Raw genomic sequence first — 16,857 nt, forward strand, 5'->3', positions numbered from 1 at the left:
AATTTCCAACAGTAGCTCAGTGTATTCCCACCCTGCCCTGGTTATTCCTTTGGGTTGTGGATTTACAATGTCTTTGGAGATGGAAGCAGATTTAAGTTCCCTTCCTTTTGTAAGATTCCTTGTCTTGCACATCACCAGCATGGAAATTGGAGTTGTTTTCTTCCATCCCTCCCTGGATAATGCTGAGCATCACTGTTGGAAATGATACAACTTCTAAAATTTTTTAACTAACTAAGAATTGTGTCATTTGGGACAAATGAACACTGAACCAAAGAATTGGTTTGGGTTTTGTATGGATAAGCATGTGAAAAATCTAATAAAGAACCATCTGGGCAATGTGTGGATGAAATTATTTCTATTGCACATCCTGTTCAGGATAAAGTAATGCCTTAATTCTGGAACACCAAAAAAAATAAATGCAGTTGGAGAGGTTTTGTTTGTCCTGCAGTTTTGGTGACATCACCATGATGGTTTTTGCTCTGGATTCTCTTCCATTCTTGTCACCTCTGCCTATCCAGGCACACTGCTCCATGCAAACCTCACCAATCCAGCTCCATGATTTTTGGATCTCACACCAAGGGCTCCAAGACAGAGGTGGGAGCTCTTTGGAGGCACATCTTTCTCCATCAGCACAGGTGAAGGTCTCATCCTGCCCTTCTTTCTCCTTGCACTTGGATGCTATGGGTATTTGTTTCACTTTTTCCCAATGATGCCTCAGGTTTTAGTTTTTATAGTTTTCAGATTCTGAGCTGCTTTAGTGTGTAGTTCTGAGCTTCATATCAGGGGATGGTGAGCTCTCTTCACAGAGCAGGGAGACAAAACAATTCCTGCTCCAGCTGGGCACCAAGGACAAATGATCCAAACCTCAGGCCCAGGAGCACAAACAACGTGGGCTGAGGAGAGAAAAACAAGCAGGATGGGACTGCATGGGCTAAAGCTGGAATGGGACAATGAACTCCAACGTGCCAATGGAGCAGAGCTGATCCCAGTGAGAGCCCCCGGGAGCGCTCGTGCATTTTGGGACCATTTGGGTTCATCCTGGGTGCAGCCCTGGCTGGGCTCTGGTGCTGCCCAAGGTGGATCCATGGAGGAGATCCTTGTAATAAATCCCTGCTTTATTCTTTAACTCTGTCCAGCCTCTGTTCTAGGTCAGCCTTCTCAAGGCATCACCAACAGCTGAACCTTTCTGGCCAGGCGAGGCTGGCCCTGGAGATGAGCTCCTGCAGCCTGCAGAGGGTGCATTCGTCACCTCGTACCTCTGGAAGGAATCAGGAGGGCTCAGGGAGCATCCAGGGGCAGAGGCACAGCCCCATCCCCTCCCCTCCCAGCTGAGCTGTCCTTGCTGAAGTCACCAGAGGCTTCCCAAGCCCATCCCAAGGCAGGTGTATCCCTGCAGAGTCGACCCCTTCCACGGGAACACAAACCAGCTCTGCCCTGCACCCCCATCAGTGCCCTTTGAAAGCCCTGATTTGTCCCTTCAGCTTCCCAGCATCCCACTGCTCCTTCTGGCACAGCTCAGGCTAGATTCTCTCATTTAAAGCCACGGGGAGGCAAGGGCTTAAAACAACGAACCAACTCAAATTCAGGCATTTTGTGATGGACACAAAGATTTATTCCTTCCCTGCCTGACCACCCCCCTCCCCAGCAAAAAAAGACTTTTCCCAAATCTTACAGGATGTTGAAATACGTTGGGAATGTTGGTATGCTTTGTCTGTTCTGATAAACCTCAGTGAAGGAGTGTTTCGTTCATTTTTGGTTGGTTTTTGCCTTATTCCAGTCATTACTCTGGTGTGATCATGCAGCTCAGGGGGTGTCTCCAAATCCAGAGTGTCTGAGGGGTGTTTAACAAGCCACACAACCCTACACAGAGGGAGGTTGCCGGGAGCCCTTTCTGCAGCTAGGAAAGCAAGACACAGAATTTCCTATTTTTCTTTTTTTTTTAATCATTAAGGTTGGAAAAGACCTCTAAGATCATGAAGTCCAACCATTAACCCAGCACTGCCAAGTCCACCACTAAACCATTTCTCCAAGCACCAAATCTACACTGATTCAGGGACATAAGAGAGTGACAGAGCCAGGAATTCAAACCAAGTGCCAAGCTGGTCCCTAACTTTCTGTCCTAATAATTCAAGGTGCTTCAATCTCTCCTGTATCCAGAGATAAAAGAGTTTGGAATCCCTGCTGGATCCTGCTCTCTCCTGTCTGCACGAAAACCAACTGTTGTTCCTTTACATTGTACCTTTAAAAGGACAAATGTTTTCCCTTCCTGCATCCCAGGCAGCAGCAGGGATGAGAGCAAAGCCTCTGGAAGAGGGTTCAGGGTGGGACGCACAGGAGTGTTCAGCCAGCAGCACAGGGAGATTGAAATGGAGTGAGCAAAACTGGATTCATTAGCTGGCAATTAGCTCTAAATTGACGATCATATGGTACAATTGAGCTCGGAAGGGAAAGGTGGATCTGCCAGCTGGGGACAACAGAATCTTTGGAGATTGATCCCTTCTGGGTGGGGCAGGATTTATGGGGCAGATCAGTCCAGCTTTGTGTGTTCTGGACACCTGAGAAAAACTTTACCTTCAGTACTGTCGAGGGAGGACTTTGGACAGGAAGAGGGGACAGTGGTTTCCTTTTTTTCTTGAGTCCAAAGAGAATTGCAAGACCAAGCTGGACCACCCAGCTGAATCCCAGCATTTTAGTAATTCCAGTCACTTAATAATCCTGGTGATTTCCTGATCCCAGTTTCCCCAGAGCCATCTCAGCCAGTCTCCTGCCTCATCCCACCAGCTCTCCAAATCCAGGTGCCTCCCAGCCCTGGTGCCACTGCCATCTGTGGTGCTGGCCAATGCAGCCTGGGCATCAGGAGTGCTTTCCTTCCCTATCACACCTCCCTCCTCTCTAATTCCATTCATCCTGGCTTTTCCTGACTCCCTCTCACCCCAGAGCAGGTCCCAATGTTTGGCTGAGCCTGGAACACGCTGGAGCATCCCGAGTGCAGAGGGAGAGGCAACATCCTGTTGCCAAGTGCTGCATCTCCCCCCGCCTCTCCTCCCCACTTTCAAAGGACTAGAGAAGGGCTTTTATTGGGAGCCAGCTCCCGATGTGAGAAGCTCAGAGCAATTGATGGACCCTCGAAGCCATTGCCAGGCAACCTGATGCTTGAGACCTCTTTCCCAGCCTTGCAGAGGAGGAATCTCTCCCTCCTGCTGCCATACTTTCCCTTCTGGACTGCCCTCCTCCTCCTCCTGCAGCTGAAGACAAGCACCCAAAACTCTCCTGCTCTGTGCCAATGTCCTGGGCTCCCTCCCACCTGGCTGCTTCAGAGCCCAGGTCCTGTTTGTTCTTGTGCTGGGGACAAACACACCTCAGTTCCAGCTTCAAACAAATCTCTGGCCAGCCAGGACATCTCTGGTGGCTGCCACAAGCCACCAGCCCGAGCAGTTTTGCAGCAGTTCATGGAGCTGGAGGGTTCCTTCCACCTCACAGCCCTGCTCAGAGAGGGTCTGCACCCCGAGGGTGGCAAAGCGAGGCTGGAGACAGGAGTCCTGGTCCCTCAACAGAGGTTGTCCCCACCACCCTGAGGTGCTGAAGGAAGGCAGAGCCTGGTGACATGTGGGGCTGGGATGAACAGAAGGGGTGCACAGAGAGCAGATACTGCGGGAAGAGGAAGGGGAGAAGTTAATCATGAATGTTTTCCTTGCAGGTTACTGATCTCCCTTGCACATGGACTCCCCTGGGCTAGAAACCTGGTAAGCATAAGCTTGAGGAGAAAGATATAAAATGAGTAGGTGTTGTAGTCATTAATTTGTGGTTCAGTCTAGAGCCAGTCATCAATTAAACCTCAGCCACTGCAGGCTGAGCATCAGCCAGGTCCTGTTTCCCTGGGCACAGAGCAGGGAAAATAGATGGTCTGGAAACACCTACATGCCAGGGGCTGCAGTGGCACTGCCCAGCCCTGAGGGCAAAGATCTGCTTGGCTCCCATGGCACAGCTGTCCTTGGACACACCCAGTCTCTGCTGGGGCAAACTGGGCCGTGGATGTGGGGTTCTATGCGAGCCCCTCAGAAATCCCATCCCTAAATATCAGTCCTGCAGGCCAGGCTCGTTGACTCCTGCACACAGCCGAGATGAATGCTCCTGGTGGACCATCCATCCCAACGTGCCTTTCACATTGCTCCTATCCCTCCAGGCCCCTGGTGACAGACTCTTGCCATTAGATATGATGGAGAGGGCTGTTGCCCCTACACAGGCACACTCCCGTGCAAGGGAGGCTCTGGGAATAATGGGAGCAATGAAATAAATGAAATAAATCACCCGAAGAGCAAGTGGCTGTGATGAATTAGGAGGTGTTAAACGCTCAGAGCAGACAGGGCACTGCCAGCCCTTTTCCCCAGCAAAGCCACGAAGACAAGGGGCTCTGGGGCTTGCAGTGCCTGTAATTCCCTTTTCATATTTTGCCAGGAGTGCTTTCAGAGCCGCTTTGTTGATTGAATTTGTCAGCCTCCATTCTGGAGTTCGCAAAGCTGCTTTTGCTGCCTTTATTGTGGAGCTCGCACGAGGCAATTCCAAAGCATCTGTATTCATTCCAGGCAGCATTAGGTAGCTGATGATTCAGCCAGCTGCCAGAAGATAGCTGCTCTCTCCTTGAGATGACTGAGTAATACAGGAATAACCTGGGGATTTTGCTCCCCTCTGGGTTTTATTTATTTATTTTGGGTGGATCTCATTTATCACCGACGCGCAGGAGCCGAGTTCTGAGCGCTGGCGTCCCCTTGGGCGTGGAGAGCAGGGCAAGGCTGCTCCTCATTTCCTTTGGACAGCTTTGTCTTACCCATTGAAGATGAAACCTCACTGTAGCTGAGGAGCAGGGCTGGGGGATTGGAAGTTGTGTGTGGGGAGAGAAAAAGCAGGGATTTCTGGCTGTGGATACAAGTGGATGTGTGAGAAGGGGAGAGACTGGAAAAATCAGGTGGAAAGAAGGAAGAGGGAGCTCTGTACTTCTGCAGGGGAATTGGAAGTTGTGTGTGGGGAAGGAAAAATAGGGGTTAAATAGGAAATAGGTTAAATAGAAAAAATAGGAAGGAAAAACAGGAAGGAAAAATAGGAAGGAAAAATAGGGGTTTCTGGCTGTGGATATGAGTGGATGCGTGAGAAGGGAAGAAGCTGGAAAAATCAGGTGGAAAGGGGGCTCTGTACTTCCACAGGGGAATTGGAAGTTGTGTGTGGGGAGAGAAAAACAGGGATTTCTGGGTATGGATACAAATGGATGTGTAAGAAGGGAAGAAGCTGGAAAAATCAGGTGGAGAGAAGGAAGAGGGAGCTCTGTACTTCCACAACAGGCTGGTGTGGTGGATACTGAGGGTCCCTGGGTGCGTGGAACCTTCTGGAAGCAGGCAGATGTGAACAGTGGCAGCAAAGTGGGGACTGTCTATTGCTGGAAATCCAGGACTCTTGAACAACTGACCTATATAATCAAGCAGAAGCCGTTTATTGTTTACATTACACACATATGTATGGATTCTACAAACTACTAAGTACACACTTCTTGATCGGTGCCTTTGTCTTGTTCCCTCATTTTCTGCCTGCATTTCTCGAGTATATGATTGGTTACAGTCCAGGTGTTTCACAGTCCTCTGTTACCTAGTTCTTGCTGTCTTGGTATTCGCTTTCTCAGCCTCTTCTTTCTTAATTTAGCACTATCTATGTTCCAATAGCCTTGACGAATTCCTGAGGCTTTGATAACAAACTTTGAAGCAGGCTGGCTGGTGCACGCTATGGCCTAACCCTTGCAAATAGATTGCAACAAAATTGTCCCTGCTCTTGAAAGGCTGGGCTTGCCCCTGAGTGTGTGCTGGGACATCAGTGGGTCACAAAAGCCTGCTCTGGAGCCTGCAGGAATCTGGAGTAGAGCTCCTGGCCTTGGACGCATTCCTGGTAACTCTTCCTGCCTGCAAGTTCAGCTTCTTTCCTAAGCCCTTGGCCTGGCCCCCATCTCCACACTGGGGAAGGAGATAGGGAAATTTCAGGCCTCCTGAGAGAGGTGTCTGAGATAAGTGGACTTGAATCACCCTAGAGCAGCTCTGATTTCTCTGCGCTGATTACAGAGGGAATTTGATGACAGCAGACAAGAGCCACAGAGCTGAATGCAGGCTGCAGTCACAGCTCCTCTGGCCCCACTCTGGAGCACTCAGGATTTTTCCTGCCTTTTCTCTGGGATCCATAAACCAGTTTTTGAAAGTCGGATTGTCAGTTTCCTGTGCTCCCCCAGTGACCCCAGGCACAAGAGAAACCTGCCCTGAACTCAGGACATTTTTTCCACAGGAGAACACTCAGATTTTCTTTATTTCTCTCATTCCCTGAGTTGGAGACTGGTGTCTTTCCAAACACCACAAGGGTGCAAGAGGGAAAAACATCCTTCCCTGGAATCGTCAGCAAGGCCAACCTAGCACTGACAATTTCCAGGAATTAATCAACTTGCCAAAACTTGGACATGGGCACAGAGCATCAGGAAAAGGAGCATCCTGTCATCATGACCAGTGTATGGTGCCAGAGAAGGGGAGATCCCACATCCCAGGGGATGAGAGGGTTGTTCCTCCCACACCTGTCTCGGGTGTGAAGTTCATTTTGGTCACTCCACATGGTCAGTGCTCATGGCTCTGAGATGCACAAGGCAGAAAGGAAACCTCTGGGAGAGCAGGTCCTTGCCTCCATCTCCAAGACAGAAAAACTTGAGTCTCATCCCCTAAATCACCTTTTCCCCTGAGATATTCCTGCTTGAAGCCTGGGAACATTGCTACAGCTCTCAGAGACAGAGAAAAGGGTTTGGTAACTTCCTCCTGTAGGCTGAAAGATCTCCTTCCACATCCATCTCCTTGCACTGCCTCTTTTTCTGCCCTTTCCCCATCAACACATGTGGAATTTCCTTTCCAGAGGACAAAAGTGGAGTTGTCCCTCAGGGTCAGGCAGTGATGCGTCACAGCCCAGCTCTTCCATCCATCCCTGCACTCACTGGAAGGAAAACTCCTCCTCTCTATGAGGCAGGAACAGAAGGGAGAAGATGAAAGGGGGAGAGAGAGGGAGCATTTGAGGCTTGTAATTCAGTTACAGCACGGAGAATCAATTCGCTGCAGCTCAGGAGCCTGTTTGTTTTTGCAGGAACAGAGGAATGAGTCCAACAAGGCTGGTGTGACTATCCCAAAGGCAGGGGAGGATGCCAGGCCAGCCCTTCCCCAGGTGCTGCCTCAAATCCAGCCTGTTGCATCCTGCACACAGGTGAGGTGGAGCTGAGGAGGGGCAAGCATGGCAGCTGGTCTGTACCGGACCCACTGGGGGAAAAATTCTGATTTGGGCAAGGTTTTCTCTGGCTGAAAAGAGAGCAACAACCTCTTGGGGATCCTAAACACCCAAAATAGCATTTTTGATGGCCTGGAAGAGGGAGCATCTGAATGGGATTGCTTGTGGCTTAGCTAAAGGGACGTGGCATCCTGTTTGCTTCAGGCACCTGAGAAAAAAAAGTTAATCCAAGCTCAAATTTTATCCAGAAATGTACAAGAGTAGAGAGAGAGAGAATAATGGGGAAGAAATGTGGGGCAGAGGGTGAGTTGTGTCCCCCAGCAGTCCCTGTCCTTCCAAGAGTTAGGTGGGCACTTGTCACTTCTCTTGTCTGTGACAAGACCTGGCCACCAACTTCCATCAGTGCTCAGGACTGAGGACCCAGAATTCCATCTAAATTCCATTAGCTCTCAAAATCTGCCCAGAATATTCGTGAGGAATCTCCATGTGAAACTGATGATGTCCCTGGCTTTTGGAGGCAACCCTACCTCAGGCTGGGCTGGGCAGCTCTGTTCTGTGTCCCCTGCATTTGACAGTGACCTCAGGAGTGACAAATCCCAAAAAGGACGGGAAAGGAGCAAAAACAACACCAGACTTGAAGGAAAAATGGCTGAAAAGTCCCAGGTGGTTGGACCTGGCTGAAAACCACCAGACACTGCTGTCACCCTTCCCACTGAACCTCACTGGAAAGGGAAGAATGAAACCCATTCCCTTTCCTTGCCCTTCTTTAGGGCAGACAGGGCCATCCCAGTGCCCAGGGCATTGCCTAGCTGGTGGCACCATGGGGTCACACAGGACAGGGGGAGGATGTGCTGGGAGCTCAAGAGCTCCCAAACTCCTCAGGACTTCAGGGCTCTGGAGGGGCAGGGGGTCAGAGCTGCCTTCCTGTGAAGAGCTTGAACATATCCAAGGACTGGAGTTATCCAGCATTTCTGGTCTGTGAGGAAGGAGCAGCACAAAGGATAAAGGCAGAACAGTGAAAAAATGTGGGTGCTGCAAGAGCAGGGGGGAATTCACCAAATCAAATTCCCTGAGTTGTGGGAAGGAGGGAGAAGACCCTTAGGAGCTTGGCCCAGCATCCCACTGTGCTACCTGCAACACAAAACCTTCATTCTGAACATGCTTTTGAAAGCAAAACAGTTTTAATCCCAAGAAAGTGCAAGAAGACAAAGCAAAAATGAAAGGTGCTTTGATCAAGCACCTTTTCTTTTTTTACCTTCTGGAGCTTTCATTATTCAAACATTGCAGTTAAGAATGGAAACTTCAGCCTTGCAGGGGCAGGTTGTTGACCATCCTGCTGTTTTCTGTTTAATCTTGCCTTGTTTTTAACATAGGCCTGAGGGTGCTGGAGCAAATCATTGACACAGAGTGCTCAGGATGGAAAAATCCAGAGATGCCCACTGGAGCTCTTAAAACCAAGGATACAGGATACTGAGCTGTTGGCTGCTCCTCAGAGTCAGTCTGTAGCTTGATATCACCCAGTCCTAGGCAAAAATAAAAGGAAAGTTGTCTCCCAAAATGCATTACAAACACTCCCTCTTCAGTGTCTGTGGGAATAAAGCAGCAACTCCAGGGCTGTCCCTTTTTGTCACAGAGAGCAGATCCTCTAGGAATTTAGGTGGAGACTCTGGGGAAGATTTCCCAGACTGGGGCACTTTGGGAAGCTGAAGGTGAAAAACATTGCAGTTAGGAATGGGAAAAATGCTCCAGCAAGCTCTTTCAGAGCTGTCTCCGTCCCCTGGGGGCACCTGGTGGCCTCTGCCGCGGGGACAAGTCTCAGTGAGAAACTTCTGAGGCCTCCTTGCAGTGACCTGGCTGGCCAAACTCTGTCCTGTGCCTCAGATAAATGACTTGGGGCTGGAGAAACACCGAGTGAAGGAGGAAAAGGTGATGCCCACACCAGCTTGCAAAGCATCTGCCATGGTCGTGCCGGATGTCACCTGTGTCACACTCCTGTCCCTACAGGGAGAACCCCTGCACCAAACCCCCTCACCCAGAGGCTCACACCGAGCAAGGGGATTTGGCTGCCTGGTTTCTGCTGCTGATGGTTTTTAGGGAGGGTCCCTGCCCCTGTCTGCCCCACAGCTGGGGCAGTTGTCCTGCAGATGAGGCAGAGGTTGATCCCCGCCCTGCCACTCTCCAGCCTTACCCAAGGGGAGTCGATAGCCACAAAGGATTTTAAGGGACCTCTGGAGCTGCTTCACTTTAAAAAGTGGAATTCCTTTAATCTGACGCTTTCATCCTGGACAGAAAGAGAAGGATCAGCCCGTTTTCGGGGAGCTGCAAGCCCCCAGCGCCCCCAGCCCTGCTGCTCCCCATCCCCTACAGCTGCGGGATTTGGGATGACTGCGGTGGAGGGTTCCCTCTGCTGGCCTGAAAACCCCACGGCTCCGAGCCCACGGAGGGTTTCAGCGCAGGGAAATGTCTGTTTAGAGACTTTCATTTTATTTTCTTTTATTTTCTTTTATTTTATTTTATTTTATTTTATTTTGTTTTGTTTTATTTTGATATTTATTTATTTTAGAGAATCAAAGGGGAGCGCTGGCTCCAGAAGGTCCCTGACCTTCCCCTGGTGTCAGGACCCCACTGCTGCCCACGGCAGCTTCCATTCCCTCAGCACTGAAGCTCCTGATCCTTTCCCATTCCAAATAATTCCTGCCTGTCTCTGTCTGATTTAGCAATGCCACTCTCGTCCTCACGCAGCACAAATCCCACATGTTCAGGGAGGACACAGGTGACCAAAACCAAAACACAACATGTTCTCTGTGTGGCCAAAATTCAGGTCTGGACATCCCTGGGAGCAGCTGGGGATAGCCAGGAGGGCCACAGGCAGTGGATATCCAGGACCTGACCGTCCTGCCTGGGATGAGGGACACTTCCCTGCTGTCCTTTCATGCCACAATCCCTCTGTGGGTGCTTTAGGAAAGGAAAAGGTGATGCAAAGGGAACTTATGTCCATCTCTAGGAAATGCTAATAAAGAAAGATTGAAAAAGAAATAAAACTGAGTGTTTTAACTTCACTGAAAGGTATTTAAGCAGCCCAAGCAGAAGCACAAGGTCTTAGAGGTCAGAACATGGAACAACCAACACAAATAAAGGGGAAATTCCACCCCGTGATTGTACCCCAGTGTCTCTGCTCCATCCTTTGTCCCACACCTGAGCACCTGTCTCTCTCCTCCCCTCTTCCAACCTCTGTCTTTATTCTTACCAAAGTGAAATTCATGAAGAGCTCAAGGCACTGGCGATTTCCTGGATTTCAATATAACTTCTTGCAATCTTAAGTGAACAGCTTGGTTGCTTCTGCCTGTCAGGGAATTTAAATTGCAAATTGAATAGTGAAATGCAGCAGCCAAGGGTCTGTGTCAGTGACTTTGGAGAGCAGAGATATCGCTTAGCAACTGCAGGCAGAGAGGGACGGAGGCCGCCGTAAACACGGCAGTGAAGGATCTGGATTTTGGGATCCCCTTTGCCCCTGGGGTGCCAGAAAAAAGAACCCATTAGTGAGCAGGGGGTGTGACTTGTGAAGGAAACACCACGATCCTGGGTGTGCTCAGCCTGGGTAAGGCTGGCAGCTTGCAAGGGGAACTGTTTTCTTTGTAGGCACCAGCTCCAGCAGGTGACAGAAAAGGCACGGCTGGACTGTCCCCAGGGAAGCAGGGGAATGGCCAGAGCTGGCAGCCACTGGTTGCAATTTCCAGTTTCAGCTGGAAATAAGGACAAAATCTTCGCAATTTGGCCAATCAAGCACCAGCTCTGGGGCCCACACAGGTGGTGCAAACTCTACATGAGAAATCTTTTGCCACTCATGTGGAGGAGGTATGGCCCAGCTTTGAAGGTGGCCCTGCTTTGAGCTGGAGGTTGAACCAGACACCTCTAGAGGTCCCTTTCAACCTGTGCTATTCAACAGTGCCCTCCAATATCTTTTTTTTTTTAATAAAAGATGTTAAAAACTGACTTCCATACTGCCAGAAATTATAACAGAGAAGAGTCCTGAGGAATCACTTAAGCCTCCCCCTGCTCCTGGCAGGTTGAGGGACATCCAAAACTGTGCTGTCACCTCTTTGCTGGGGCTTTTCTTGCAGGGAGGGACATCCCACATCCCCCATGGACATTCTGTTCCTATCTGTGTTGTTAGAAAATGTTTTCCAATGTTAGTCTTGCCTAAATGAGCTTCAGCAAGCTTTCAACACACTGGCTTGAAGTTATTGCTTAAAAACACAAACCTTAAGTGCAGGCACCATTTAAAGGCACAGCAAACTCTAATATCCTGCAGCAGTGGATTCCACCAGCCTGTTGTGCTCTGAATTAAAATTAATAATGGCTCTTAACAAAGAATCCAACTGGCCAAGAGGGAATGGATTCTCCTAGTCTGTTCTCCCTGATCACAACCCCTGAAATTTACATGGAGAAATCATCATTCAAGTCTACCTCATCCTAAATATCTCTAATAAGCAGAAACAGAGCTCTGTGACTCAGTGAACCTTGTCCAACACCCTGTGATCATGGACATATTTCCTGAAGAAATTCCACAGGTGAGATTTCCCAGAGTGGTTTCCCTGTAGGACCTGTTGAAGGAGAGAAATAGGCATTGTCCAGGAGCTGTTCATCTCATCCTTTCCATTGATCTATTCCCAGGTCAGTTGGATTGCTCCATAATATATTTTTTTTCCTCCCTACAAAGGAATGAAGAAGGAGGAAGGTGCCTGCAGTGCTTTTTCCAAAAAAGCTTTAGGACAATGAGCCCCAGCCCACATATCCCACACAGGGAAGTGACCACCGCACTGTGGGCCTGGAAGCTGTAGGAACTCACAGGAAAAGGCCTGGCATAGTAATCGGAGCCAATGGAAAATACTTGTTTTGGGAAATGCAACAGGGAGGATTTGTTTCCACTGAGACTGTGCTGAAGCAATTCCTTGGTGTTCTCTTTGCAGGACTACTCTTAGTGCCAGAACAATGTGTTCCTGAGGGGAACAGGTCCAGGAAACCTTGGCAAGGAATTTTTGGATGAGGACCAAAGACCCAACAGCCACTACATCATAGAATTATAGAATGGCTTGGGTCAGAAAGGACCTTAAAGATCACCTGGTTCCTCAATGGGCAGGGGTGCCACCTACTAGATGCACATCCAAGGCTATTCAGGGAGTATTTCCTGTATTTCTCCAGTGCTCCAGAATAGTGCTCTAACCCCAAATTATTTCCCCCATCGTAAAAAACCCTTATAGGTTGTCACTTAAAAGGAGCAGGGATATTTCTCTGTCCATCCCTCATCCCCAAGGGTACAGCATTGTTTGCTGCCTGGCCTCAAATGCTGGCATGGATTCAGCTGTAGGAACCAGAAAGTCTCACCCCAGAACCAACTGCAATTTCCCAGTCAGTGCTAAATTCCCTTAAAATCCCACACTTCCTCTGGAAGGGTGTTGACATTTACTCAGCTGCTTGTCAAATGTCTGGAGATGTGAACGTTTCAAACAGGAGCTGTTGTCATGGAAGGAACACAAAGACAGGTATTTAGCATGATTTGGGGAGAGGTGTCTGGTGAGAGGGTGTTTTGTGTGTGCCTGCCTTTCCCCAGGAAACAGTTGGTGCCAGGGTAGCACATCAGATGGCAGAGGAGTTTTGTGGGATAAGCAGAGAACATTTAGATGTGGAAGACCAGCAGAGATGTGGAAAATGCCCTGTCTCTGTCATTCATTTTCTTTCATGAAAAAAGGGACTTAACAGAAGGTTGTAGACAGGTGGGTTTAGTCTCTTCTCCCAGGTAACCTGCAAAAGGATCAGAGGAAATGGCCTCAAGTTGCACCAGGTAAGGTTGAGACTGGATTTGAGGGAAAATTCTTCACTGAAAGCGTGGTCAGGCATTGGAACAGGCTGCCTAGGGAAGTGGTGAAACCACCAGCCCTGAAAGGGTTCTGAAAACATGTGGATGTGGCCCCTGGGGACATGGTTTAGTGGTGGTGAAACCACCAGCCCTGGAAGGTTTCCAAAAGGTGGATGTGACCTCTGGGGACATGGTTTAGTGGTGGCCTGGGCACTGCTGTTTAATGGTTGGAGTCAGTGATCTTAGAGAGTTTTTCCAACCAGTGATCCTGTGAAGCATCAGTGACACTCAGGTTTGGCTCACCCAGCATTCAGGTGCCCATCACAGCTCCTGAAATGGGGGAAAAACAGAAGTTTCCAGGAGCTAGCATATTTTCTTTTTCAGGATGAGCTGAGTTCTTTCCTCGTGGTGCAACCCTTAGGAGCTAATTAGTCTTTGTGCCCTTCATTTCCCATGGTGAGAACACAATTTCTGTGATTTCTTTATTGAGCCTGGGCCCTGGGCTGTTTTTTATCCTCCATGACCATCTCCAGGTGAGAGAGCTCTTGACACCATCCTTCACAAACCACCTCAATATGAAGTATATCCCTGTCCCCAGGAATTTCAGTCCTTTGCCCTGACCCTTCAAGCCCCACAGCAGCCTGAGGGAAGTGGAGCAACATCCTGGGGAGCTTCAGAGACCCCAGTATGTCCATGGGGCATGTAGAGCCCCATGTCCACGTGTGTGGCATCATTGGGGAGGTTTGTGCAGTGCTCTGTGCTTGGGCTGGAGTTTCAGAGCCTTGTGAATTTAAATCCCCTTCGTCTCATTTTCCAAGACCCAGCCGCTAAGAGAGGGGCTCTCTCCCTGCAGGCTGAGGTTAATTGGCTTGTGCTTTTAAAAGGATAAAGCTGCGGAGACTCGGAGTCAGGGCTGTTCTCCAGATTTCCATTATAATCTACATTGCAGGAAAATAGCTTTCCTGATCAAATCATCTGTCCTCTCGGAGCAGAGGATAAAGAGCTGGTGATGTGGGAAATCTGCAGTGTCTCTGCACGACCTTGCTGGACAGAGGAGAAAGAAGAGGCAAAGGCTTTTCTCTGCTGTGAGGAAATGTGAGGGAGGTGCACAGCAGCAGTGAGCAGAATTAGGGCCATTCCTGAGCTTGGTGTTATGTACCTCTTGAAAAGAACAAATAGGAAAACAAGATGGTGCACAAGAGTGGGAATTCTGCGGGAAGTCCTGAGGACCAAGTCCAAAAAAATGATTAAAACTTGTGGCATTCCTGGCCCTTGAAAACTGTCTGGACTTTATCCAGGTCAAAGACAGGTGTCAAATACTTGTGGGAGAGAGGAAACAAGAGGTGACAGTGGTGTGGCCACAACTCTCTTCATAGAAAGCAGCAGACACAACTTTCCCAGGAATTCCTGGGAGAAGCTTTGAGAGGAGCAGAGAAAGAAGAGGAACAATTCTTACCTCACTTGCTGTTCCTGGCTGTTGTGCACGTGTGGAATGCGTCATGGAAATTGTTTACTGAGGAGTGATTTGTTAATTGGACTCTGCTGATGGTTGTTTGGATTCATTGACCAGTTGGATCCACGTGTGTGTCGGGACTCTCAGCAGAGTCACAGGTTTTCTAGTTAATTAGTGATAGTTCTTGTTAGTGTAATATAGTGTAATATAGTTTTAGTATAATATAGTTTAATAAAGTAATTAATTTGCCTTCTGATATCATGGAGTTCTGCGCATCATTCCCGCGTCGGCCACTCCAGCACCGATAGCAGTGGGGCCTCCCCAGAGCCAGGACTGCTGTCTCAAGCTTGTAGCTCATTCCCCAGAAGGCCTGGAATATCACCTTTCCTTTCAGGACTGGTGGATATTTCACAAAAGCAGCATCAACCTGAAGGAAGACAAACCAGGAGTGAGGACAAGGACTGGGAGGAAGCACAATGAGTTTTTCACCTCTTCATTCACCAGCTGTGAAAAGGGAACAGCAAGATTCACTTCCCAGATTTGTCTACTGCACACTCTCGGTTTTGATCTTTTTCTTTGATTTTTCAACCTCTTGACTCTGGACAGCACCCTTTTCTCCAAGCAGCCTTCACCCCAGCAGAAATGGCAAGGAAAGCTTTTTCCCCAGCCACACATGACCCTCCTGGTCCTTTCAGCTCCCATCTCTAGGAATTCTCACCAATGCACTCGGCCTTGCACACTTGGCACCTGAACACCCCTGTGGGTTCCCATCCCAGACCCAGCTCTCACAAGCACACAGCATCTTCGATACAACTTCTTCTATGGCACAGGAAGAAAGTCCACTCAGAGAAGTTCACCTCACCATTCTAGCTCTCCTGAAAATTTACTTTTTCTAAATTTCTAAAAGTCATATCAAGAAAATTTCTTTAGAAATGGATGGGACCAAAACACCCAAATGCTCAAAGGCTGTGGTGAAATTCCTCATCTAGCTGGGTTTTTCCAGGTCCAGTTGTGATGGCTGCAGCCCATGTCCCACAGAAGAAGAGGAGTGACTGGCAGTCTCTGGGAAGAAAACTGCATTTCTCCATCCCCTGTGTGGAGATGGCCTTGGAAGAGAGGAGGATTCATTGCATTCTGTGTGCAGAAGGCTGCAAAGCTCAGGGTCAAGTTTGCCTGGAGCACCTTCCCTTGAAGTTTCTTTTCTGAGGCCACCAGTTCAGACTCACTAGAAAAGTGAGTTAAGCGTTCAAGGCTGGGCTGGATGGGGCTCTGAGCAGCAGAATGTCCCTGCCCATAGCAGAGGGCTCGGAATGAGCTGATCTTTAAGATCCCTTCCTAACCAAAACATTCCATGATTCTATTCCATGGAAATGGCCTCAACTTTCCTTCCTCCCCTAGCTCTTACCTGGCACACACCCAACAGCCACATAAATCAGCACCAAGGCTGACAAAAGTTGTGCCAGGTACTGCAAGGGGACAGAAAATCCTCCCCTCCAGAGCATCCCACTCACCTAGTGACACCCAGAACTGTCACTCACCTCCCTTTTGCTGCTCAGCACTCCAGGGAAGTACAATCCAAAGGCCATCTCCACCCCATCCATCCTGTAAAACGTGCTTAGGATTGGGAGAAAAACAAATGTTGAGATTTCTCCTTCTCCCACGGCCGTATATTCTCACTGCTGAGCTTCTGCCCATAAAGTTTACAAGATGTTTGCCACAGGGGTGATTTGTATCAGAGAGGATGTTTACCTATGGTAAATCACAGCCTGCTTCTTTGTGTTCTCCTGAAATTTCAATTACTGAAACTATTCTTTTATTTCTTGCTTTCCTGTATGTTTTTCTCATTTAGACAATGAGCACCACCGTTCAAGTTTGTTCCTGTGTGACTCAAGGTTTTATATGACCCTCATTTTGCCTTGATGCCTTATGCTCTGCCTGGGTGTATTTCTCTCTTTGTATTCCCATTTTCTGCTTTGAGCTATTTTATAACACCTTGCTCCTGATGAAATTGCTGCTGCAGCTCCAGGTCAGGTTGTTTGGGTTCAGGAGCAGGACTGTGAGCTTTTTGAAAGGTTACAGCTCTTTCCCCTCCACTGTGCATCACTTTCTGAGCTGAACTGCCACGTTCCACCCCTGGCAGAGAGGTTTAAGGCTGGTGTGCATTGCCCACCTGGATAAATGGCTGGGTTACACTGTGGAGACTTGGCTGCACAGACTTACAGAGCAAAGGACTGGTGCAGACCCAAACCCCAACAGGGAA

The sequence above is a fragment of the Anomalospiza imberbis genome, chromosome 5, assembly GCF_031753505.1.
Source record: "Anomalospiza imberbis isolate Cuckoo-Finch-1a 21T00152 chromosome 5, ASM3175350v1, whole genome shotgun sequence".
NCBI classification, from domain to species: Eukaryota; Metazoa; Chordata; class Aves; order Passeriformes; family Viduidae; genus Anomalospiza; species Anomalospiza imberbis.